The sequence below is a fragment of the Acomys russatus genome, chromosome 8 (genome assembly GCF_903995435.1).
Source record: "Acomys russatus chromosome 8, mAcoRus1.1, whole genome shotgun sequence".
NCBI classification, from domain to species: Eukaryota; Metazoa; Chordata; class Mammalia; order Rodentia; family Muridae; genus Acomys; species Acomys russatus.
In genome coordinates, this window is record NC_067144.1 from 73,111,024 (window position 1) to 73,137,679 (window position 26,656).

The 26,656-nt window shown below is 47.1% G+C and overlaps 1 non-coding gene across 1 annotated transcript; it reads left to right on the plus strand.

Moving 5' to 3' along the window:
• The first annotated feature begins 20,566 nt into the window (after window positions 1–20,566).
• Window positions 20,567–20,673, plus strand: LOC127193515 (U6 spliceosomal RNA). The gene has a single exon (XR_007831156.1). It is a non-coding gene; the product is annotated as a U6 spliceosomal RNA (small nuclear RNA).
• Window positions 20,674–26,656: the final 5,983 nt, after the last annotated feature.

Here is a 26,656-nt window from a genome sequence, read left to right on the forward strand (position 1 = left end):
ATCTGCCCATCATAATGTTCTTCTTGTAGGTTTCTAGGACCCTCTGGATCCTTCTACTTTGCTAGTCTCCCATGCTTCTCTCATCTGGAGTCCCAATAGGATGTCCTCCCCTCTGTCCAAGTTTCCTGGTAAGTGAAGACTTTCATGAGACATGCCCTTGGGCTAGTATGCAGATATGTGAGTATATACCATTTGACTCTTTCTGCTTCTGGGTTAACTCACTCATTATGATCATTTCTAGCTCAATCCATTTGCCCACCAATTTTGGGAATTTCTTGTTTTTAATAGCTGAGTAGTATTCCATATTTGACCATGTCCCCTGGAGGGGGAGGCCTGGTGGCACTCAGAGGAAGGATAGCAGGCTACCAAGAAGAGACTTGATACCCTATGAGCATATACAGGGGGAGGAGGTCCCCCTCAGTCACAGCCATAGGGGAGGGGTGTAAGGGGAAAATGGGAGGGAGGGAGGAATGGGAGGATACAGGGGAGGGGATAACCATTGAGATGTAATATGAATAAATTAATAAAATATATTTTTAAAAAGAAATTATGTCATCTGAAAAAGAGATGCGGTGATTTTCCCACGAAGAACAGACACTACTGAAATCCAAAATATAAGCAGAGAGCGGTCGGGGGAGGGGAGGATCGGCAAGGTGGCTCGCCAGCTAACTTGCTGCTAAGTCTCGCTTTGTTCCCCAGGACCTACAGGGCGGAAGGCAAGGACTGACTTGTACACATTGTCCCCTGACCTCCACATGTGCATGGCAGTGCAGCCACACCCCAGCACACACACCATGCACTCAGTAAAGTCGACAGGAGCTGAGTGTTAAACCAAATGTCTTTACTGAGAGTCCCTCGTCAGCCAACACAGTGCTGTGCAGGCATCTCACTGACAACACCCGGCCCCAAGAAATGGCCCAAGGTTGGAGTTTCTAAGTACAGTTCTGTTCTGTCTGTGCAATGTGGAAAACGTTGGGTTTTACTTCAGAGAACGCAGAGGGAATAGAGGAAGGGCCCATGGGGAGGAATACCCCTCCACCAGGGAAGGAATGATGCTGGGCCTGGGCAGCAACACAGGTGACCCTCAGATGAGAGGAGTCAGATGCCGGAGAGCCACACTGTGACGCCTGGACTTAGGACAACACTATTGGGAGCTGCAGAGCGTTTCGAGATGGGGATTTTTTGTTTGTTTATTTGGTTGGTTGGTTGGTTGGTTTGGGTTTTCGAGACAGGGTTTCTCTGTGTATCCTTGGCTGTCCTGGACTCACTTTGTAGACAAGGCTAGCCTCGAACTCACAGTGATCCGCCTGCCTCTGTCTCCGAGTGCCGGGATTAAAGGTGTGTGCCTGGCATGAGATGGAGATTTTTAATCTGTCTGTTTCGATGGCGCGACATTTAGATCACTGAGGACATGACCTGCAAGGGCACAGAGACTGGCCCTTTCTCTTCCTCTTTCACATCCTAGCACATGATAAGTCAAGCAGTTTTGCTGTTGCCTCATTGTAGGACCAAAATTAACATAGAAAATCAGCTGGGGCCTGGGACTTCCAAGGGTGGGAGGTGCTTCTATTATCATCTTAGAGATAAACCAGACTTGGAGACCTTCAAAAACTAGAATATGCCATTTTAAAACATAGCTCTTAGGTTAGCTCACAATACCCATGCTGGGCCAAGAATATTATTGTGTTAAATTTAGGGAAACGAATAGAGCACACCCCTCATTTGGGGGGCCGGGGTGTGTGTGCCTGGTAACCAGCAAGAGCTGTGGAAGCTTTTCTTGACTGGGCAGCTGTTTAGGGCAGCTCCCGGCATGAGGGAAGGTATTTAGGGTGTAGGCTTAAGTGCATTCCCTAACAACTGTGGCATCGCTGAGTGTACGTCACCGTCACCACAGAAATGCAGGCAAGGGGAGGAACCGAACTTCCTAGAATTAGCGTTTCTGTCCACAGCCAATTGCTTGTCCAACTCGGGTGAACATCAGCATCTCCTGATTGTCAGACACATCCCCAGGCTGGGTCCATGGCGCTGTGGGGCTGAGTCTCTGGAAACAAGGCTGAGTCTGCATCAAGACCTGGGGGCGGGAGGGGGATTAAACTGACACCCCCAAGGGAGTGCGCACAAGGCTGCGAATACCAAAGAGGAAGGTAGCTCTGCCATAGGCCCCTAGCTTGGTCTGTCTGTGCAATTCACGTGACCATTCGCCCGACTTACTTTCAGGGGGAGCAATTGCACCTGTACTGACTCATGGCCGCTTTTGAGGAGTTTTATTGCAGGGCTCCCATATGTCGAAGCTGTACTGCAGACACTAAACTTTTGCCTGTTGGCTGTAGGCTCGTCCTTGTTTGGGGCTGTGGAGGAGTCTGGGGGGCTCCCTGGTTCCAAAGCCTGCCGAGGTGGGGAAGGAACCCTGACTTGGCCAAGTTTGATACCCCAATCCAGTACAGAACCCTGGTGAGGCCACGTTTTGATTTCACATGGGAGAGCAGAACACTGTCCTTTCTGTAGAACTCTGAATACTCTGGGTTTTTTGTTTGTTTAGTGGTGACTACTAGCTTTGTCTTGAGACACTTTCTGTGTTGGCTTGAACGGGAAATGTCTCCTGGGGCCCCATGGTTGGACACCTGGTTCCCAGGAGAACGGAGTGGGCCAGGCACACAGTCCAAAGCCCATTGTGGGTTTGACGTCATTCCCAGGGATGGAGAAGGGGCTCCGAGCCTCACCATGCTTACTAGGCAAGAGCTCCACCGCGGAGCCACCTCCCCAGCCTCAGCTGTTGTTTTGGACTAAGCTCCTCCACTGGGCCCAGAAATTCCAAACTAAAAATAAAAATGAGGTCAGCCATGCTAAAGTTCACATTAACAAGCAGACCTTAGCCTTCCAAGAAATCAGCAGCGAGAGGCAGCAGCCAGAGCTCTGAATCAGGCCAGTGTCTGCGTGTGAAAGGACGGTATTCCCTCTGCTTGTCTTTACACGGTAGCCTGATTATAAGCAGCTGGTCACTTCCTCCATGTGACTTTGAAGTGGCCATTCTCCTTCTCTCCTTCTCTGCCCTTACGGCCCGACTCTTTAGAAGACCAGTCCCCACTTCCCAGCCTTGGGAACACTTATTCTAACTCATGCTGTGCTGCCTACTTCTTGAACTCACAGACCAATCAAGTACTCAGTGCCCAGAAGCATAGCAGGCAACAGTTCAGCCACTGAGCTACAGCCCCACCCACCAAGGAAGGCCTTTACACATGATCAGACGCTGAGAGCACTTGACGCTCTTGCAGAGAGGAGCAGGTTTTGGTCCCAGCATCCATACGACAGCGTACAGCCATCCGTAGCTCCTGTTCCAGGGAGCTGGTGCCTACATAGCAGACAAAAAATAGCCTTTAAACCGAGATCAAGCAGGTGCCGGCGCACGCCTGTCATCCCCGCACTTGGGGGAGATAGAGGCAGAAGAAACACAAGGTGACAGGTGTACAGTGGGTTTGAGGCCGGCTGGGGTTACAGAAAACCCTGTCTCAGAAAACTAACGTTAAAATAATTAGGTGTTAACAAGGTGGCTTAGTAAGGAAAGGCGCTTCCTGCTAAGCCTGATGACCTGAATTCAATTCTCAGAGCTCACACGGTGGAAGGAGAACTGACATCTACAAGTTATCCTCGACATGTGCAGACATACATACATACAGTGGGAAAAAAATGCCAGGTGTGGCGATATACACCTCTAATCTCGGTACTCAGGAGGCAGGCTCAGTAAGTAAACAACTTGAAAGTCTTAGGAAGTCCTAGAAAAATAAACTATTTTTAAAAAGTAAAGAACTCTTACTTACAGTAAAATGAGAAAGAAACCCAGAACTCTAGTACAATTTTTTAAGTTATGTTTTTAATTGAAATAAAATTGCATCATTTCCGCTGCCTTTCCATCCTTCAGCTCTTGAACCCCTTTCATGTCCTTCCACTCCCAAAGTAATAGCCTTTTTTCCTTGATTATTATTGTTACATATATGTATACGTGTGTATGCACAAATATATATGTAATATATATACACAAATATAGATAGATAGATAGATAGATAGATAGATAGATAGATAGATAGATAGATACACACATATACAACTTGATGAGCCCCTAAAAAAATTACCTTAAAAACTAAAAAGTTGTTGTATTTTGGTTTGGTTTTTGTTGTTCTTTCTTTCTTTCTTTCTGTTTTTGTTTTTTGAGACAGGGTTTCTCTGTGTAGCCTTGGCTCTTCTGGACTCACTTTGTAGACCAGGCTGGCCTCGAACTCACAGCGATCCACCTGCCTCTGCCTCACCTGACTGCATTTGTTCTTTGATGGTGCTATAGGGATCTAAGTTAGATTAGCAGAGAACCTCCAAGCTCTTCAGCCTTCTCCAGAGGCCTGGCCAGGGTCTGAGCTCAGCTCCATGAGACACTCTGGCCTCACTGGCTAAGGGTCTTTTATTGTTGTTGCCCCCAAGGCTAAGCTGCAGTTAGAGTCCTCAGGAGGGCAGGTAGGCAGCACTTCCTCTACTCTATTTTAAATTTGCTTTGCTTCTAGAAACAGCAAACCACATTGTCTTTCCTAGGATGCAGAGTGGAGCCTTGCCTCATGAATGGATTCGGTTTGAATTGGCAACTAGGTTGCGTGAAATTTATTACAAAAATGTAAAGATTGAGTTATGAAAGGTTCTATATTGAAATATGTGTCTTTTATAATGACATACTGAAACATTTATGCCTGAGGTGATTTGGAGTCAGGATTTGTTTCAGAAAGTAGGAGGCCAAGGCTGAGGTGAGCTGCAGCTAACCACTGAACGTGGACTTGAGGCAATATAGGAGCGCTGGGAGGCCGCTGGGTGTGCCTGTGAGGGGTTGACTTGGCTGCAGAGGTCGGAAGAGCTGCCGCAGCTGCCTTTACAGACCTGAGCTCTAGCCAGAGCTCACCTTTCCCACTGTAAGTCGCTTTCCCAGGGTACTATATCCCAGCAGCAGAAAAAAAGAAAGAAAGAAAGAAAGAAAGAAAGAAAGAAAGAAAGAAAGAAAGAAACTAAGACACTTGCTCAGAACCACAAGGTTTTTGTTTGCTTTGTTGTTTTCTTTATGTTTTTTTGTAGGTGGGGTTTGTCTGTGTAGCCCTGGCTGTCCTGGAACTCCGTACAATAGGCTGGCCTCAAACTCAGATCCCCCTGAATGCTGAGACGATCGGGGTTTTAAGATAATGACTTGGGGGGGGGGCTCCCTCTGGAATAACACAAAATGCCAGCGTTCTGAGGGGAAAGGGGCCTTCTTTAGGTTGAGACCCAGAGGTGACGTTCCAAAGGCCCAGTCGAGGCCCAGTCTTGCACTGTGTGGCGCTAGTGTGGGAATCAAACCACGGAGCGTGTCCCCTTCCCCTTGTACGATGGTGGTGACTTGGACTTCGTGTTCAATTTACCTTTTAGGATGTGATCCAAATAAAATATTCTGAGATCTACAGGGTTCTTTTACAAATTAACACACACACATAGACACACGTGCACACACACACACACACACACACACACACACACACACACACACACACACACCTCTGCACTTGGTGGCTACTTAGCTAAAAGTCATTTGGCAGATTTAAGGATAAAAGAAGCTGCCCCGAATAGAATGTTCTCCTAATAGGTTGACGGCACATGAGTTAGAAACTAAGGCATCATGGGAGTTCTCCAGGCACTAGAAAAAGCTCCACGGATCTACCAGACCTTCCTACTTCGGAGTAAGCAGGAGGCAGGAGGTAATACATACTTACAGAGCACTCAAGAGCTTCCAAATGTGTTTGTAATGTGTGCATTCATGTGTTAACAGTGGTCCTTTCGGGGTGTGGATCTCAGAAGTCACGATTTCTGGTTGATTCCCGTACTGTTTCATCCTCTAGGCTGTCCAAGGTTGGCTCTCCACTCCTGTGTGACCACTGCTGCTCTGCGCTCTGCATCCGGACCCTAAGGGGCCGCCCGCAGCTGTGTGACCATTGCTCTTCTGCTTCCACGACTACTCCCACAACACGGAGGACTCGGGGGAATTGACTCTGGGACCAGGATTCCTCGGCCACAGGAGAGTTTTCAGGAGAGTGTTTCCTTTCCTTGTCTTAGCGGTGCGTCTTTTTTCCCTGTGGTGGTTTATCTGGTTGTCAACTTGGCTGGGTCTGGAATCAAATAATAGGCCGCTACCGAGCTCCAGGATGGATTTTCTTGCTCTGACTGTTTGAAATGGAAGAAGGAAACTTCGCCTGCTTGCCTTTGCCTGCTAGCAAGCTCATCTACCCAATTGCTCATCATTCCGCCGATACTGACCCAGCTTCTTCCAGCTTCCAGTGCAGATTGAGGACCAGCCGGACCAGGGGCTCTCTAGGAATTCTAAGGCTCTTCAGCACCTGCCCGACTGCTGAGGCCTCTAGCCTTGTGGGCTGACTGGCTACTGGATTCGCAGCCTTTCTCAGGTTTCTTGAGACGGCCAACCTTGGGCCACCCAGGCTGTATTGTAGGTCAGCCTGATAAATCCTTTTTCTTTTCTTTTCTTTTCTTTCTTTCTTTCTTTTTTTCTGAGACAGGGTCTCTCTGTGTTAGCCTTGACTGTCCTGGACTCATTTTGTAGACCAAGCTGGCCTTGAACTCACAGCAATCCACTTGCCTCTGCCTCCAGAGCGCTGGGATTAAAGATGTGCGCCACCACAGCCTGGCTCCATTTCTAATGTTTAGACACTTTATTTACTCGCTGATGTTTTCATCCAAGCTGATCATTTCCTAGAGTTTGCTTCCTTTCCCTGTGTTGCTGGCTTTCCTTTCCGGGTCCTGCATGAATTCACTTGTTTTCTGTTCCCTCTTTCAGGGAACTTGTGAAATCTTGATCTGGCATTTTACCTATTTCGGTATCTTTGGGTTCAGTGAAATAGCACACCATTTCTAAACTTACTTTTGTCCTGAACTGGTCACGCAGAAAGCTCCTAAAGTTTTCCATTTGTTTGAGAATTCCTTCCCTGGAAAGGCATAAGCAGTGTCTACTTCTTCCTTGTAAAGTTTTAGTGACAACTCACAGATCAAATCCACCAAAGTTCCCACTGGGGAACCAAGGGCTTTTATTGGGCTTACATATAGAGCATGGATTAGGAGCTAGCTACCTTCAGGATCCTGGGGGACCCCAAAGAAACCACACTGGAAAGTGTTTACCCAACACACATAGATGCGGGTCAGCCTTCCCTGCCTGTAGAGTTTAGCACCTGCCTGGAGGCTGCAGTCAATTAGGGCAGAAGTAGGGCGGTACATCTGATGCTTAGCTCAGGAAGAGCAAGGCAGTCCGCACACGAGAGCACAGGAAAGTGAGCATCTCATTGCGTGAGGGGCGTTGGTGAAGGAAGGGGATTGCTTTGTAGTAAGTTCCTTTGATTCAAGAGGTTCTAAAGGAGACATAAAACCAGCAAACCTGAGAGGCAAGTCATACTTTAAAGGGAGGTTCACTAAGACTAAAGAGATAAACTGGGCATGGTGGCGCACCCCTCTAAACCCTGCATTTGAGATTAGAGGGGCAGGAGGAGTTCTATGATTTCCAGGCCAGCCAGGCCGACATGGTGAGGCCCTGTCTCAACAACACATAACATGGGGTTGGGGATTTAGCTCAGTGGTAGAGTGCCTGCCTAGCAAGCGCAAGGCCCTGGGTTCAGTCCTCAGCTGGGGGGCGGGGGGAGACAAAATAACAACACGTAAAGTTTATAAAAGCTGTCAGACTCCTGATGAGACAAGAGTTACTGGGAAGAGAGACCAGACAGACTGTCCATACAGGGAGAAACCAGCGGCTGAGCTTCCCGGAAGAGACTCTCTCCAACCTGTCCACCTGCCCGGAAGCTGCGTAGTGACTCCAAGGTTTCAGGGTTCATCAACTGGGGTGGGCTTTTGCTAATGCTGAGCCTTCGAATTGTTCCTGCTCCGATCAGACGACCCCTCCCCCACACCCCGTGAGTGACCCCAGTGGACCTCGTTGGTTCACCAAGTTCATCGGTTCTCTATCGAGGCAAATAGACAATTTATTGACATCTCCTCAGAGACAGTGTTACACAACAGAAAGCTAAGGAACAATCTATCGATGTCTAATACTGATAGAAGGAGAAAGTAAGAAAACCGTAACCAAACCAACCTGAAGAATGACCAACAGAACTATGCGAATTATTAAACATTGTTCCGTTATAACCGTAAGTGGATGTGAGCTCAACTCACCAATTAAGAAATTCAGATTAGGTGACTGGATTAAAAAATTAGGTCTGTTTTTTCAGACAACACTCGTCTGTCTTTAAGAAACAGGCCCCATTGGCAAAGATACCACAGACTAAGAGTCAAAGGGTGTGTCATTTTATCAAGAGAGTGGATTCTGACATCTGCGAAATTAGACTTCAAACCAAACCTAGCCAGAGAGAGCGAAGGGCGCTACAGTGCAGGTAACGTGCATGTGGTGTGGCACTCTCAGTTTCTTTCTTTCTTTCTTCATTTTAATTCATTAATTTATTTTTATTTTTTATTTTTGTTTTTTGAGACAGGGTTTCTCTGTGTATCATTGGCTGTCCTAGACTCGCTCTGTAGACCAGGCTGGCCTCGAACTCACAGTGATCCACCTGCCTCTGCTTCCCAAGTGCTGGGATTAAAGGCGTGCACCACCATGCCCGGCTCTCAGTTACAATTCTTTAGGCTAAGAAATCCTGTGCAGAGGGCACATAGAAACCCCCAGACAGGGCTGCGTGCTCAGCAATCACCACTCTCAGCTCATTGCCAGTTACCTTTCCATTGACTGAGGCCACTGCAGAGACCAAGGCTGAAAGGAACACTAATCTGTTCGTAAAACCATAAATATGTAGCAGGCAGTTTAACAGCATGTCCGTTATCAGCACAATCATGGTGAGTTCCCCTCTAGGGCTGATGACCTCCCTAATTATGGGCTTTTGGCTAGACGTACAGACCAGATCTGGATTCCTTCCTGAGGAGCAGCCTCAACTTTTTGTTTTGTTTTTTAGCATAGGGTTTTGCCTGTCCTGTACTCTGTAGACCAGGCTGGCCTCAAACTCAAAGAATCTGCCTGCCTCTGTTTCCCTAGTGCTAGAATTAAAGGTGTGCACCACCACCACTCATCTGACTTAATTGTTTAAGTGTATGCATGTTTTTAACGTGGTTAGTATCGTGGATGTAAACATGTTTTCCCTTTAATCCCAGGTGTGGGATATGGGGGCTGCTCCAGTTTGTCCACAGCTGATAGTTGACTCCTGAGAGGACACGTGATGTTTGTCAGCTGTGAACTGCCTCGTGGGGGGGGGGGCGTGGTCTTTGTCAGTGGGGAGAAAAGCCAGGCGCAAAGGGAGACTGAGGGATCAGAGAAAGAAGGCGGCTGCTGGTGCTTCCCTCTGCTGCTCCTGGTTGCTGTTGCTGCCCTGTGACATAGCAAGTTGGAGAGGTCCTGAAACAAGGACTGGACTTGCCCCAAGGAACCAGGTGACCCTAAACAGCAGGAAGCAGCTAAGGAAAACAATGCCCCCTCTTCCCACTAACTTTCTTTCTCTCCTACCTGGTGTTAGGCTGTTGGAAGGGATTGGCATGGAGAAGAGAGATAGAAAGTTAAGGATCCCAAAATAAAAATAGTTGTTTAAAAGTACGCCAACAGGTCAGTTTATCTCCAACAACAGCCATGCCACTATTGCACCAAAAGATACTTGTTGGTATGGTAGCGTGCAGATCTGCTGCTGTGTAGGTCTTCTGGTGACCTGGGAATCCACTAACCGCTGGGTAGGTCTTCTGATGACCTTTCTCCCGTGACCTTACATAGTACTCTCTGATGTGATGAGAGCTAGTCAGCAGAACAGAAGGTCCCTGCCAGTCCAAGGTAGATCTGCGTATGGGATCTTCAGCAACAGAGCCTTGCCACCTAGGTGTTGTGGACAACCTGGGTCAACCATGCCTCGAGCGTGTCTCTGTCCAGTGACTCATGCCTAACCTGAAGATTTCCATTTAAAAACCCGTGATTTTGAGGTGAAGCATTATCTATAGGCAAGACAGTTCTGTTCAAATGTCTTCTTTTATTATTATTATTAGTTTATAAACCTGGGTTTCTGTAAGACTTTTTCATCCCTCCTCGCTCTCCTGCCTGCCCCTATTTCATCCTGCGTAAGCCTTTGACCCCAGGGTCTCTTCTAGCTGCTCCCCTGTGTTACACCAGCCCCTCCCTCTGCTGAGAACTCTTCCCTCCTTCCCTTCTGTGAGCTCTCTTCAGCATCTGGACCTCCCAGCAGCTCCAAATTCAACACATAACTCTTAAAACTTTGAAGGCAGGACCTACATATGAGAGCAACGTTTGTCTTTTCCTAAGTCACTTCTTTTAATATGCCGTCTACTGAGTCCATGCATTTTCCTACAAAGGTCTTGATTAGGCTTTTTTTTTTTTTTTTTTTTTTTAAAGTTTTAAAATTCATTGTGACCGGGCGGTGGTGGCGCACGCCTTTAATCCCGGCACTCAGGAGGCAGAGGCAGGTGGATCGCTGTGAGTTCAAGGCCAGCCTGGTCTACAAAGCGAGTCCAGGGCCGGTCTCTAAAAACAAAACAAAATTTAAAAAAATTTAAAATTCCATTGTGTATTTGTACCATATTTTATTATCTGATCATCGATTGATGGGCATTTAGGTTGCTGTCCCTTTCCTAGCGGTTATGAGTAGGGCAGCAGTGAACATAGATCCTCCTAGTAGGAGCTGCAGTTCTTTGGACAGATGCCAAGGATAGCAGAGCTGGGTCATATGGTGGTTCTATTTTTAGCCTTTGGAGAAATTTTCACATTGATTTCCATCGTGACCAGACAGCAATGGATAAGGGCCCCCCCTTTCCCTACATCCTCACCAGCACTTGTTGTGGTTTGCTTTCTTAATGGGAAGCCATTCTGACTGCGGGAATCAATCCCAAATAGTATAACATTTTCCTGGTGGTTAATGATGTTGAAAAGTTAAAAGTCTTTGTTAGCCATTTGCGTTTTGTCTGTTTTGAAAACTATGTTCAGGTCTATAGGTGAGTTTTTCATTGGATTGCTTGTTTAGTTTCTTGAGTTCTTTGTATATTTTATATGCTAACCCTTTGCAGGTGTATAGCTGGCAAAGATTTACTCATTTTATTTTTTTTACCGTCCCTTCATTTGACAAGTTTCCTTTGCTCTACAGAAACATTTTAATACGAGGAGGTCCCATTTGCCCATTATTAGCCTTCCTTCCTGAGGAGTACAGCCCTGCTCAGGAAATCTTTACCTATGCCTCTGTCTTAAAATGTACTCCCTTTTAGCGACTGTAGACTCCCGGGTCAAATGGCTTTGAGCCGCCTGAGGTTGAGTTGTGTGAAGGGTAAGATACAAGGGTCTACTACTTTGTTTCTCTTTCTGCAGCTGTTCGGTCAGGTGACTGCCGTGTGTGGCCTCTGTCTGAGACCTCTGCTCTTCCCGTGATCTGTGCCCGTGTCGTGCTGGTTCATTCACCCTGGCTCTGGGGTGTAGCGGCTGAGTCCTTGCACAGTGTCCGTTTAGGGTTAGAACAGTCTAGGTTACTCAGGTTCTTTTCTGTTTCTATATACATTTTTTATTTTTTCTATCTCTGTGATGAATGTCACTGAGATTTTGATGGGGATTACATTGAGTCTGTGGACCGCTTTGGTAGGATGGCCATTTTCACAATATTAACCCTACAGACCCACGAGCAGGAGAGACCTTCCCACTAATGGTGTCTTCTTCAATTTCTTTCTTCAGTAGTTTGTTGTTGTTGTTGTTTGCTTTTTGTTTTTCAAGACAGGGTTTCCCTGTGTAACAGCTCTGGCTGTCCTGGAACTCTGTCCAGGCTGGCCTCGAACTCACGGAGATCCTCCTGCCTCTGCCTCCCAAGTACTGTGATTAAAGGCGTGCACCACCACACCCAGCTTTTCCTCAGTGTTTTAAAAGTTTCATTTAGAGGTCCTGCTTTCCCTTGGTTAGAGCTAGTTTGAGGTGTTTTATTTTTTGAGGCTGTTGTCACCAGGATTATTTTCCTGGTTTTCTTTTTCAGTATGATTGCCATTGTTATATAGGAGGGCTACTGATGTTGGGATGTGAATTTTGGGTCCTGCCACTTTGCTGAAAGTATCAATTTGGAGAGTCTTTAGACCTCCTGTGTATAGAACCCTGTCATCTGCAAAGGGGGATGCTTGGACTTATTTTCCCGTTTCTGCCCTTTACGGGTGTCTCCTGTCTTTCTGCTCTTACTAGGGTTTCCTGTACTGTTGAGTAAAAGTGGAGAGTGGACACCTTTGTCTCCTTCCTGACTTAGTGAGAATGCTTTGAATTTCCCCCATTTAATATATTGCATATATGTAATATATTATAATGAACATATATAGTCATAGATATTTCTACATCTTTTGCGATATGTTCCTTCTACTCTGAGTTTCTTCAGTAGTTTTTACGTAAAGAGATGTTAGAGTTTGTCAAAAAGCCTTTTTTCTGAGTACTGAGATGACCATGTAAGTTCTACATATCCTGGCCACCACGTGTGTAACTTATAGCAAGAGAAGCATCCGACAAGGGCTTAACGAGGGGAGAGTCAGAGCGCTAACGCAGATACAATGAAAAGTACGTGAGTAAGTAAAGCATCACTGAGATGTGTCAGCCACAGAGGTGCTCGCCTCCATAGATCCTAGATCCTGTGATGGAAGAAGAGAAAGAGTCTACAGGTTGTTGTCTGGTCTGCACATATGTGCGCGCGCGCGCGCACACACACACACACACACACACACACACACACACAGAGAAACATCTAAAGAAGAGAACCTTGTTATAAAGTTGTCAGCAGCCTGCACAGATTCAGTTTGGATGTTGAGTAATGGAGACCCTGAGCTTTGCAAGGGCACTTGGGGTGACACAGGCACCGTGTGGACACAGTGCGTGGCTAGATGACAGGTCAGTGGCCTCTGCCTCTCAGAGATGTGATGAACGGAAGGTGGCTCTTCTGACGTGGTCATGGTGTGCCCTCTGTGGTGGCTTCAACAAGAATGGTCTAAGCAGCCTCACGTATTTGCAAGCTTAGTGCCCAGTTGATGGATTATTTGGGAGGCTTAGTGCGGCCTTGTTGGAGGTGTGTGCTGCGGGTGGGCTGTGCCAGGCCTAGTGTCTCTCTTCCTGCTGCCTGGATAACAGGAAGTAAAGCTCTCAGCTCCTTCTCCAGCACCGTGTCTGTCTGCCATGATGAAAATGGACTAGCCTTCTGTAAGTGTAAGCCAGCCCCAGTGCGTGCATGTGCGTCTGTGTGTGTGTGTGTGTGCCTGCCTGTGTGTGCGTGAGTTGCATGTGGGTGTATATGCAGGCCAGAAGACAACTTTGGCTGTCATTTCTCAGGCGCTGACCCCCATTTTTCTTTGTTTCTTCTTTGGCTACTGGCTTTTTAGTTGTGTAAATGAAGGACTATATAAACATGTCTTGCAGCCAGGAGTAGTGGCGCACGCTTTTAATCCCAGCACGCAGGAGGCAGAGGCAGGCGGATCGCTGTGAGTTCGAGGACAGCCTGGTCTACAAAGCAAGTCCAGGATAGCCAAGACTACACAGAGAAACCTTGTCTCAAAGAAAGAAAGAAAGAAAAAGAAAACTAGCTTTCCTCCCGGTTGTTATCAGACGCCAATAGCTCCTCAGCCAGGTGGGACTCGGTGGCTGGGTGGCTGCCTCCTGCCTGCATGCTGACGTGGTCTGGCTGCAGCTTGCTCAGGCCTTGCGCATGCTGTCACAACTTCCCAGAGTTCCTGTGCAGCTGTTCTGTTGGGCCTGTAAATACTGTTTTCTTGTAATGTTTTTATTTTTCAGACTTTTTTTGTTTTTTAATTTGATCTCTCTATTTTAAATTATTGCTACATAAACCTCTTTCCATTTTTATTAGACAGATAGTGTTGTCTCTTTTTTCCAACCTACCTTTGGGTATTCAGAAAATTATACACACCAGTCTGTTCATTTGTTGTGAACACTTAATATTTTTCCTCATTACAAAAGCCTCTACTTACTGTTTCCACCATTATCTAGGTCCACTATATTAATTAGCTTATATAACCATTATTTTGTTCCCTTCTTATCATGATTCCTTGTTTTTTCTGGAAGGATAATTGAAGGTAAGCATTCTGAGGCCTTTGAGGTCCTCCTTTTCCTGACTGCAAAGTGGAGGCAGTGATAGGGACCCCACGGGCTTGGTGAAGATTAAATGTGATCACACTTGAAGCTTTTAGCAGAATGCCCTGTGACTCTTACCAGAAGCACGGGTTATATTTTCATTATAAACAAGTACACATTCAAACCACTTGTAATGGTGAATACCTTTAATTCCAGCCCTCAGGACACAGAAAGGGGGCCGGGGGTGGATCTGCGTGCCTTGGAGACCAGGTTGGTCTACAGAGAAAGTTCTAGAATACTCAGGGTTTACTAGAGTGACCTGGTCTCATAACAAAACCAAAAGAAAAAAGAGAGACACGTACGGATATATAGCAGGAGGCAGAATGGTGGCCTCAACTATTGCAAAGAGCGAGCTTTGAGCAGAACAAGTGACATGGCCACTGTTTTCAACTCCAGACAGCGGGACCCACCCTGTGCTCTATCCGCTGTCCTGCAAGCCGCATGAGTGTTCAAAGTCACACAGTCCACCTGTCCCCTGTGAGGTCACTAGTTTGTCAGCTGTTGTGTACCTTAGCATGAGTCAGATCGGGGAGGGGGGGCAAATGTCTTCCTGGCTACAAGGACAGACAAGTTAGTTCCAAGATAAACACACACCTCACAACACTCGGAAAACATATGCTAAGCCGAGTGTACAGCGTGCCTCCAGGAGGAGGGGAGACTCTTTGTTATTCATGAGCGAAGGAGAGGGAACAAATTGTTATGCCTGACACCAGGTTTCGGGACTGGAATTTCATATTGTGGTTCATGTAGCTATATTTAATATTTGCAGAGTCATATAGTAAACCCAGTCAGAGCCCGGTGAAGTCCCTGCCCAGAGGCTGCCCTGTCCCCTGCAGCCTTTGCCCTGCTTACAGACCTTCTGGATGGTCTTGGTATGATATCACCCATCATGCCCTGCAAGTGCATCCAGGCCTCTCACGTCAACAGTGTGTTACCCTCACACTGACAAGGCATTGCCTGGCCTACGAACTGTGGAGTGAAGGTCTGGGGTTGATTTCATATTTAAAGAGAAAAATATTCTTATTTTAGGATGTTTTTGCCTGCATGTATGCAGGTAGGATCCATTCTTACTCAGTGTCCTTGAAGTCCAGAGGAAGGTGCTGTATCCCCTGGAATTGGAATTACAGATGATCGTGAGCCTCTGTGAGTGCTAGGAACCAAACCTGGCTCCTCAGAAGGAGCAGCAGGTGTTCTTACCTGTAGCTCCAATCCTTCAAGCCTCCGACCTAGGCTTCTTAATATGAGAGCATGGGATAGTTTATGTTTTCAGAGACCATGCCTCTATAGTGTGGGGATGTTCAGGGGAAGAGAGAGGGAGGAAAGAGGGAAAGGAAAACCCAGGTTTTAAAAACCTGCATTTGTGGTCATTAAAGCAGGGTATTGTGTTTTAAATCTTCCTGTGGTGTCCTTGTGAATACTGATGGCGCAGTAGTTAAATAAAAAGACACAGCTTCATCCATTCGTTCCTTAAAAGCTTTCACAGGAAAGAGGAAGGAAAACACAGCTAGTGAAGGAAGTGTGGGAGAGAGTGAGTGGAACAGGACACTCCTGATGGCTTCACACTCGGCTGGAGCATGGGAAATAAGTGACAAACTCAGGCATCCAGGCGGTCAAAGCCCCACCCTGTCCCATGCATCTCCTAAATGGAAACCAAAAGAAAAACATGAAATTACTCCAAATTGCGATAGAGGAACAGCTAGGAATTCTAATATTGTAAATAGAGGTTTGGTTGGAGTTTTCCACTCAAAACAAGGATAGGAAATAAATCCTGAAGTGAAAACTAAGAGACAAACAAAGAAAAATATTTTCAGAAATTTAAAGTAAATCATATTTTTAAACGCAAAAGCAGAATAATTAAGACCTTTTGTCAGACGTTGATTATTACAAAGACTATACACACCAGGCTTTTTCCAGGTAGATCAGGTTCTGAGTTCTTTGAGCCTCTGCTGTGTCTGACCGCATCAGCGTTCTTTGGGGAAATGCGAATACCAGGTCTCTCCCTTCTCCTGTTTCTCAAACATGAGTTTATTTTTACCCTACATGCCCAAGGAGTTGCCAGTGAGAAATGGAGCACAGGAGCCCTGTCTTTTCCTGCCTGCCTGCCTTCCCTCCCTCCCTTCTTTTCTTCCTTCCTTCCCTTCTTCCCTCCCTCCCCTTCCTTCCTTCCCTCCCTCCTTTTCTTCCTCTCCTTCCCTCCCTCTGTCCTTCCCTCCCTCTGTCCTTCCTCCCTCTCCTGTCTTTTCCCTGCTCCCTCCTCCGTCCTTGTCCTCCCTCCTCCTTCCTTCCCTCTCTCTTCTTCCCTCATCTCCTTCCTTTCTTTCTCTTTCCTTCCCTCCCTCCCTTCTTCCCTCCAGCCTTCTCTCCCTCCCTCCTTTCCTCCCTCCTTCCTTCTCTCTCTCCTTCCCTCCCTTCTTCTCTCCCTCCCTCCTTCCCTCCCTCCCTCCCCCTCCTTCCTTCCCTCCTTCCTTCCCTCCCTCCTTTTCTTCCTCTCCTTCCCTCCCTCCTTCTCTCCCTCCCTCCTTCCCTCCCTCCCCCTCCTTTCCTTCCCTCCTTCCTTCCCTCCCTCCTTTTCTTCCTCTCCTTCCCTCCCTCTCTCCCTCCCTCCCTCCTTCCCTCCCTCCCTCTCTCCCTCCCTCCCTCCTTCCCTTGCTGTTTGTGATGAGATTTATTCTTCCTGGTTGTCATTTACAAACTGTTATGGAAAGCTTCCTACTGTCTCATCGCTCTGCATTACCACTGCCTGGCCTCTGGCCCGTCTCACTCTGCCACCCACTTCCCAGCTCAGGAGTCAGAAAGCAGATGCTCACCATCCTCTCACTTAGGACTTCTAAAAGATGCAAACTTGGCACAAAGAGCATGAACTTGATCCGAGTGTGGTTGCTAGAGGGTCACTTGCTTTTGCCCCAAGCACTCAGTGCTCCACCCACTCACCTGACTGGCAGATACACTTTTAAGTGTGCTGTTTGAATCAGGACACACAATTGATATCCATTCAACATTTTAAAAACCATTCCCCTATCTTTCTGTCCATTTGCAAACACTAGCAGATCAGACCCAGGACCAAGACTCAGCCCAGGACTGAGGACCCAGGACTCAAAATACATGACTAGGGCCCAGAGCTAGGACCAAGATCCAGGACCCAAGACAGAACTGAGGGCTCAGGACCCAAGACCCAGGGCCCATGACGAGGACCCATGAAGATCAGGACCCAGAATCCAGGATCAGGACCCAGAGCCAATGGGCTGGAGAGATGGCTCCATAACAGAAATGCCTGCTGCTCTTGCGGAAGATGTGAGTTCTGTTCCCAGTGTGCATATCTGGCAGCTCAAGGTCACCAACTCCAACTCTGGGGACCCAGTGCCCTCTTTTAGCTCCAGCGGTCATCCCACAAATGTGTCCTCCCCTCATATTCACAAATAAAAATAATATACACATTTTAAAAACTGACATCTCAGGCTGAAGAGATGGCTCAGTGGTTAAGAGCACTCGCTGCTCTCCCAGAGGACCCGGGTTCAATTCCCATCAACCACATGGCAGCTCACACCTGTCTGTAATTCCAGTCCCAGGGGATCTGACACCCTCGCATGGACCAATATGCAGGCAAAATACCAATGCACATAAAAAATAAAATAAAATAAGTCTTTGTGAGAAAAGATACCTGACATCTCTCCCTAAAATGTCAGTGGTACAAAAAACAAAGACAATGAAACAAGTGTGTGTGTGTGTGTGTGTGTGTGTGTGTGTGTGTGTGTGTGTTGGTTGAGATAAGATTTTCTATATATCCCTGACTGGCCTGAACTTACTGTGCAGGCCATAGGCTGGCCTTGAACCCACAGAAGTCCTCCTTCCTACCTCTGCCTCCTGAGTACTGTGATCACAGGTGTGCACCGTGGCACACTGATGGCTGACAACCATTATAACTCCAGTTCCAAGGGGTCTGAGACCCTCTTTAACCTGCGGCAGCTGAACACACATGGCACACAGACACACAGACATAAATTTAAAAAAAGCAAATCTTTAAAAATCAGTATATATTAATTACCGGTATGTGAGATGGGTGGGTCCGATGTCCTGTGGGTATGTGTGTGCCGTGGTGCGTGTGAGTGGGCTAAAGAGCAACTCTGTAGAGCTGGTTCTCTCCTTGCACACTTATGTGGGCTCCAGGCATCTAACTCAGGTCACCAGTTTGTCCACTGAACCAAACAATAGGAAAAACAGAATATATTACTAAAAGGCTCGTTATGAAAAAAATTTCCAATTTTGTCTCCTACCTGTCACTTCCGGGTGCCAAGGTCTCTTCTCATGTTGAAGTCACACCCTAATTTAAGTATGCACATTCACACTGATCTTCTGTTGATTGTTAATTTTATTTATTTTTAATGTGTATGTACTGCCCAATGAGGCCAGAGACCATTAGACCCCCTGAAGCTAGCGCTCGGGGTCCCTGTACGCCTCCTTATGTAAATGCGAAGGACTTCACAATGATTAACACAAGAAACAATGACTCAAGATAGTTTATGATGAAACCTGTAATTTGTTTGTTTTTTGTTTTTCTAGACAGGTTTTTTCTTTTTTGTTTTGTTTTTTTCTGTGTAGGCCTGGCTGTCCTGGACTCACTTTGTAGACCACGCTGGCCTCAAACTCACAGCAATCCACCTGCCTCTGCCTCCCAAATGCTTGGATTAAGGGTACACCACCACGCCCATTCTGTAATTTTTTTTCTACAGTTCATTCATAATTGCTGCATTTCTCTGGTCAATCTTTATCAGTTGTTAATGATAAAAAGTTTTTTATTTGATTTTTTAAACCCTGCTTTTTAAAAAGCTGATTTAAAAAAATGCTTTTTATCAGTTATTGTGAAGTGGTTTCTCACCTAAAATTAAGGCGCGGTGCATAAAACCCCACTCTGTCCACCAAGTCCCAATATAGCCATTTTCAGCCTGCTGCCTGTATGCCCTCCCGAGTCTGCTCCCCTGAGATCAGCCGCTGTATCCGCTCTGTGCTCCTGGTCACTGTCTTTTCTCCGTTCCCTGCTGGGCTACTCTCAGCTGCTCCATTCCCAAAGAAAACTACAGCATGGGTCTTTGACCTCCTTTGTTTGATTTTTGTTTTTGAGGCAGGGTTTAACTTTGGAGTCTAGAATAACCTTGAACTCGGAATCCTTGTGTGTCAGCCTCTGAGCATGGGAATTATGTTTTTTTTGTTTTTTATTATGTATACAGTGCTCTGCCTGCATGAACAGAAGAGGGCGTCAGATCACATTATAGATGGTTGTGAGCCACCATGTGGTTGCTGGGAATTGAACTCATGACCTTGGTTTTGGTTTTTTTTTTGTTTTGTTTTAGTTTTTGTTTTATTTGCGTTTTGTTGTTGTTGTTGTTTTTTGTTTGTTTGTTTTGTGGCAGTTGACTTTTTTGCTTGTTTTGAGACAAGGTTTCTCTATGTAGACCAGGGTTTTACTAGGTAGATCAGGCTGGCCTGAAACTCACAGAGACCTGGCTGCCTTCACTTCTAAGTGCTGAGATTAAAGCTGTCAACTACCACATTCAGCCTGTCCCCAGGTATTTTTATATGTGGCTGGTTATATAGTGTTGTTTAAATGTATTTTGGGGGTCAGGCATGCAGCTCCTTAAGCCAAGGACAACTTCAGTCAGCCACATAGTGTGAGTGAGACTGTGTGGACCAGCACACTGCAGAGTTATGACATGACGTGAGACCTTGTCTCAAAAAGGAAAACGAAAAAAAGTCGGCTGTTGCTGTCTGTCCAGCATTGCATATAGAAGAACTACAGAGCCTCTGGGAGGCACCGTTTTCTTCCGTGTGAGGACTTTGTCCTTCCTCAGTGAGGGAGTAGGCAGCCCTTCCCCACTGCCCAGCTCCCGGACAGTTTGAAGGAAATGAGTGTGAAATCGCAGGTGTGAGTATGTTTTCCCACCTGGTACTAAACTCGTGTGGCCGAGGAGCTCCCATGCAGGCATGCAGGGCCAGCAGCGTTTGCTCTTTGCACGTGGCCTCCTCCCATGAAGTGCACGCTCACTTGTCCTCTTCGATGCGACAGGCTTCCCACTGTAAAGGACAAGAGTGGTGAGAGTGGTGCAACGTACCTCTCCGTGACACCCGTGCATGTGGCTGTTGTGGCCGCAGCAGTGAGGCGGAGGGAGCACCCTCCTTCCTTGAATGGTCAACGCTCTGTGCAGTATTCCCTGTCCAGAGCTATACAGCGCCAAACAAACCACCCAAAGAGCACCGAACCGTTGGTCCCCTTGCATACTTCAACACCAAGGGCCGCTAGACAACCTGGGAGCCAAATCTTACCTATTTTCCCTGCTTAAAAAAACAAACAAACAAACAAACAAAAAACCACCTGTGCTTGCTCCGGCAGCACATGTACTAAAATTGGAACGATACAGAGAAGATTAGCATGGTCCCAGCGCAAGGATGACGTGCACATTTGTGAAGGTTTCCATATTAAAAAAAAAATGTTGGGAGGCCGGAGACATAGTTCAGTGGGCAGAGGGGCAGAGACGGGTGAACATTGAGGGTTGCTGACCAACTAACCTAATCAAAACCTGACAAGCTCTGGGCTCAGAGAGAGACCTTGTCTTACGGGCATGAGGTAGTGTGATAGAACCGCACACCTTGTGGTTGTGAGAGGGGTGTCAGGAGGGGTTGAGGGACCCTGTAACTTCAGGACGAAGATAGAGTTTGTCTCCTGAATCACAGGCTCCAGCTGTGATGACGTTGGCTGAGGAGGATTCAGCTACCTGCACTTTGGAGTACTCAGGCCTCGCTTGCAGCCCAGGAGGTCCCTTGTGTGTATGTGGGGGGGGGGAGTACCCTTCCTTTCCAACGCAGATTTGGCCATGTGACCTGCTTTGGTCCAGGCTCTTCCCTCCACTTGATAATAGCATTGTCTCACGTGAAGGCCTCTGCTTGGGTGAGCTGCTAGGATAAGGAACACATGATGTGGGGACACACATGGCCTGTGACAGACATACATGGTGGCAGAGAGAGAAGGCTTAGTTGTGATAAGCCACCAATACTTAGGGGCAGTCTCTTACTACAGCAAAACTTGCTGAAAACTGGTAAATTCGACAAATTTTGGGTGATTTATCTGTGTTGCTCAGAGGAACATGTTCGTTAATGCCATAGCCGAAGCTAAACACTGTGGGAGAGAAAGCGACTTCCATAATTTAGCTTGCCGGCCGGTCACCAGTTTGAGAACTAGAGGCAATCTCTCCCCTCAAGTCACCAATATTTCAAAAAACAAGAGCAGAAGGCCATATAAAAACATTCTTTCTAGCCGGGCGTGGTGGTGCATGCCTTTAATCCCAGCACTCGGGAGGCAGAGGCAGGCGGATCGCTGTGAGTTCGAGGCCAGCCTGGTCTACAAAGTGAGTCCAGGATGGCCAAGGCTACACAGAGAAACCCTGTCTCGAAAAACCATACAACCAACCAACCAAACAAACAAACAAACAAAAACATTTCTAAAGCTGAGTGCAGTGGCGCACGCCTGTAATCCCAGCACTCAGGAGGCAGAGGCAAGTGGACCTCTGTGAGTTCAAGGCCAGCCTGGTCTACAAAGCGAGTCCAGGACAGCCAGGGCTATACAGAGAGACCCTGTCTCAAGAAATAAACTAACAAAAGAAAACATTGAGCATTGCTGACCAGCTCCCCTGAAATGTATGTGAAGGCTGTGTGTTCCTGTGAGGACGTGAGGGCGTGGAGGTCACAAGGGGTGTCTGGAGCAGGAGTATCGTGCAGCGGTGGCCTGCTCAGGCTGGGTGCTGATAACAGGACTCAAGTCCTGGGCAAGACTGCTGTGCATGGGAGCACCTCCAGCCTGTCTGTGTTGACGCTGTTCCTAACCCTTCCTTCAGGCCCTTAGGCCATTGAGAGGATTAGGTCAGAAGCCTCCTGGCTTGTGTACTTTTCAGCTGATGTAGCTGAGCTGTTTGACCAGCTCCTGTTCCCTGGGGGTAAAGAACGAGACATTTAAAACCTATAGATGTAACGCGGCCATATATGTAGCTTTTAGATAAAGGTGACCAGCACAGAGGAAGTACCAACAAATTCATGAAAGTTTGCAGAGAAATAGTAACACACTGACACAACAACGAACTCCTGAAATGCACAGTGTGTAGACATAATGGGGAAAAGCTGGATGTCCAAGGGCACAGACTAAAAACCACTCACATAACAGCTCAACCCCAGGTGGAAAAGCCATTTTCTGTCGGGGAGGTGGGTAGGGGTGCACTCGACCCAGACAAAAAGTGCAACAGAGCTGTTCCCACACCTGAGAGCTAAACTGCAGTAGTAGCCAGGATGGAGCTCTCCTGAGTCCTGAAAATATTCTGTAAGCAGATGTGCCTGTGGGAAATGGATCTGTACAGATGTGCGAGTCTGTCAAGGTGTTCAGCTAAGATTTTGCACTGACTGTCTTTAATTTAAACACCATGCAACATGGAGCTGGAGAAATGAGTCCTCACCATGTTGGAAGGCTCAGATCTGGAGGAGCTGGCACCCTTTTCTAGCCTCTGTGGGTGACTGACCTCACGTGCATATAACCACATGCAGCATACATCAAGTAAAATTTAAAAATAAAATAAAATAAAATAAAAATTAAGTTAATCTGTGCCATGTAGTGAATGTGTTTGTTTTTGTTCTTTTGTTTTGTTTTGAGACAGGGTTTCTCTGTGTAGCCTTGGCTGTCCTGGACTCGCTTTGTAGAACAGGCTGGCCTCAAACTCATAGCCATCTGCCTGCCTCTGCCTCCCGAGTGCTGGGATTACAGGCGTGCACCACCATGCCCGGCTCTGAATGTGTTTGTATTGACCCTGAGATTCTTGTGATGACGTCTGACCTCCCACGTGATGATGTAAGAAAACCAAACCTGGGGGAGGTGGTAGGCTCAGGAGAGCAGGCCCTGTGATTAGTGCCTTAAAAAACAGACACAAGAGTCGGCTCTGCCGTCCTCCATGAAGATAAACTGAGGGCATGGCCACCTGCTCAGGAGGAGGAGCGCCTTCGTCAGACTCAGGTCTGCTGTCACTGTGGTTGTGGCCTTCTGAGTTTGGAGACTTGTAAAGCTGAGTGTCTGTGTTTAGTCCCTGGTGCATGGTGTTTTGTTGTAGCAGCAAAGCTAAGACACTTCACCCTGGACACCCTGGGCACAGGTCAGGGGGAAAGCATAAGAAAACCCAGCTTCGTGCCAGCAGCCCCTGAGACAGTGGCCACACTTCTTCAGTGACAACATGAATTTGATTCATGCTGTTTGCTTGAAATATTTTTTGAGTTGTTTGTTTGCAACACAGTCTCATGTAGCCTAAGCTGGTCTTGAACTTGCTACACAGTCGTGGCTGGCCTTGAACTCCCGATTCTCCTGCCTCCTTCTCCTAAGTGCTGGCATTATTGATGTATTTGTTTACTGAATGCAGCAGCCTGTTCTGTGTGCTCCCGTGTCACCACTAGCTTTTGGTACTCTTCCTCCATTTAAGCCGTCTCTGCAGTGAAGGGCCTGTCCTGCCTGACTTCCTTGTACCCTCAAGTATTGGGATTCCACGGCACTCATGTTAAGATCCCTCCCTCCCACCCTCCCTCTGTCTCTCTCTGTCTTTTTCTGTCTCTCTCTGTCTCTGTCTCTCTCTCTCCCCCTCCCTTCCTCCCTCTCTCTCTCTCTCTGCTTTATCTCCATGCTCTGAGACTTATTAGAAATGTATCTGTAGCACGCATGACTCTGTTCAGTATCTTGATTTAGACCAAGCTCGAAGGTCCAAAACTGCGCTTGAATTAGCGCCTTCCCTCATCCTAGTGACTGACAAAAATGGCTCTGCTGACTTGGAGGTCATTCTAGGCAGTTTTTCCTTGGCTTCCTCCTCTTCCTCACCCTTACCCCACGACAAAGCCCTCACCAAGTGGTTTCTTCATGTGCACAGTCATTCTGTATGGGTTCTCAATGTCCTGTGTCTGTGACAACTACAGGAGGAGACCTGGCTGTGGTGTATGGTTCTAGAGTCCACCATGGCAGGCATCGCAGCAGCAGCAGGAAGCTGACTCTGCCCTCAGGGCATCCAGACACTGTGGACCGGAAGGACAGAAGCTTAGCCAGGTGGGTGGGTTAGCAGGATCTCAGTCACACTGTGAAAAAATTCTCTCCCGGTCGGTTTTCAGAGATACAGCTCTCTTTTATTGGGGGCAGGGAACAAGGGCTATATAAACCTTGGGGAGTGAGTAGGGGTTTTTGGGGTGAGTGTACATCATTGGCTCAGGGGTTAAGAGTACTGGTTGCTCTTACAGAGGATCTAGGTTCAGTTCCTAGCATCCACTTGGCAGCTCACAACTGTAATTCCAGTTACAGGGACTCTGACACCCTCACATAGACATGTGCAGGCAAAACACCAATGCACATTAAAAAAAAAAAAAGTAATAAAATGAGACCGGGCATGATGATGCACACCTTTAATCCCAGCACTGGGAGGCAGAGGCAGGTGGATCTCTGTGAGTTCAAGGCCAGCCATGTCTACAAAGCAAGTCCAGGACAGCCAGGGCTACACAGAGAGACCCTGTCTCAAAAAGCCAAAAAAAGTAATAAAATATACATGTGAAAATCAAGTTAAACCTTCCTCTTACCCTGGTACCCTAACCAACCAGCCCCCTGTCCCAGGAGTGGCTCCTCCTGGTTTTTGAGACAGCCTTCTGGAGCAATCATGGAAATAAAACATTTACGGACTCCAGGCACTCCAGGGCTTTCTTCACCTGCTGTTAGAATGGCTTAGAATCTTCTCCTGTCAGTATATCAGACTGAGGCAGCAGTTTTCAACCTGTGGGTCATGACCCCTTCAGGGGCTGCATATCAGATATCCTGCATAACAGATATTCATATTACATTATGGTAAATGGCACTGTATAGGGCACCGTGCTTCTGGGTAAACCAGAATTGGTTCAGTGGGAGCCTTGTTTATATTTTCTTTCAATCTTTAGTCGCCATGACTAGTGCGCAGTGGGGTGCATGATGTATTTGCGATGATGTTTCCGGTGCTTAGGGATGTATAAGCTGTCTCTGACTGTAACAAGCACATGAGATGATTAACTTAAAAGAAAGAAAGATGGTTTTGGTTCATGGCTTCAATCCATGGTTGCTTGACATGTTGTTTTGGGCTCGTGGCGTCTGCCTTTTGGCAGTCAAGAAAGGAAGAGAGAGGGACGGAGAGTGAGAGAGTCCAATATTCTCTTCAAAGGACTAGCTTCCTCCCATAGGCTCTAGGTCCTGAGCTCTGCCACCTCCCTGCAGTCCTGCAGGCTGGACTGGCACCCTGTGACTGCTGAGACCTTGCAGAACCATGCAGATCTGAACTGCAGCAAGGGCCCTGGAGACATTGCCAAATTCTCTATTTTAAAAAAGATTTATTATCTTTGTTTTTATTTGTGTGTGTTTGTGTCTATGTGTGTGTGTCCGTGGAGGTGGAAGAGTGTGTTGTTGGACCCCCTGGAGGGGGTTTCAGGCAGCTGGGAGCCTCCTAATACGGCTGCTGGGTGTGGACTTGGATCCTCTGTAGGAGCAGCGCTTCTTCTCAGTGCTGACCCGTTGCCTGAGAACTGACATTTCCAGGTTTTATAGATTAAATTTTGTTGACTTTTCTTACACAATTTATGGTTTTATGCCAGATGTCTTCTCAAGGCCAGCTTGGTCTACATAGTGAATCCCAAAACACCAGAGCTACACAACAACCCCCCTCTGTGTGTGGTGTGTGTGTCTCAAATAGTATTAAGAGGCAAATTCATTGCTTAATACATATACCAAGAGAACAGTTAAGAATCAAGTATCTAATTTCCACCTGAAAAGACTAGAAAAATTAGACTGAATTTTAAGAAGTTATATCTGTCTGTCTGTGGATGTGCATATATATGTTATGTTTCAATTGCCTTGAGATAAAAACCTTCCGTTTTAGGCCACCTGTGGTGGCTCACACTTTTAATCCCAGCACTTGGGAGGCAGAGGCTGGTGGATAGCTGTGAGTTCGAGGCCAGCCTGGTCTACAAAGTGAGTCCAGGACAGCCAAGGCTACACAGAGAGACCCTGTCTCAAAAAACAAAAAGCAAAAAACCTTCCATTTTGAGCTGGGTGTGGTGGTGCACGCCTGTGACCCCAGCACTCAGGCAGGCAGAGGCAGGCAGATCTCTGTGAGTTCAAGACCAGCCTGGTCTACAAATCACCAAGTCTACACAGAGAAAGCCTGTCTTGAAAAAAGGTAAAGAACAACAAAAAACCCATTTTGGAAGGATGTTTGTTGCACGTAGGGTACCATAAGGGCTAAAGAGAAGGTTCAGGGTTAGGAGTACTCTCTGTGAGACATGCACGGCTACAGAAGTAGCTGCTGATGCTCTGGTGAAGAGTAGAAGGGTTATGTGGTCCAAAATTCGAGTGGGAACCACAGACAAGGGTTTCCCATGAAGCAC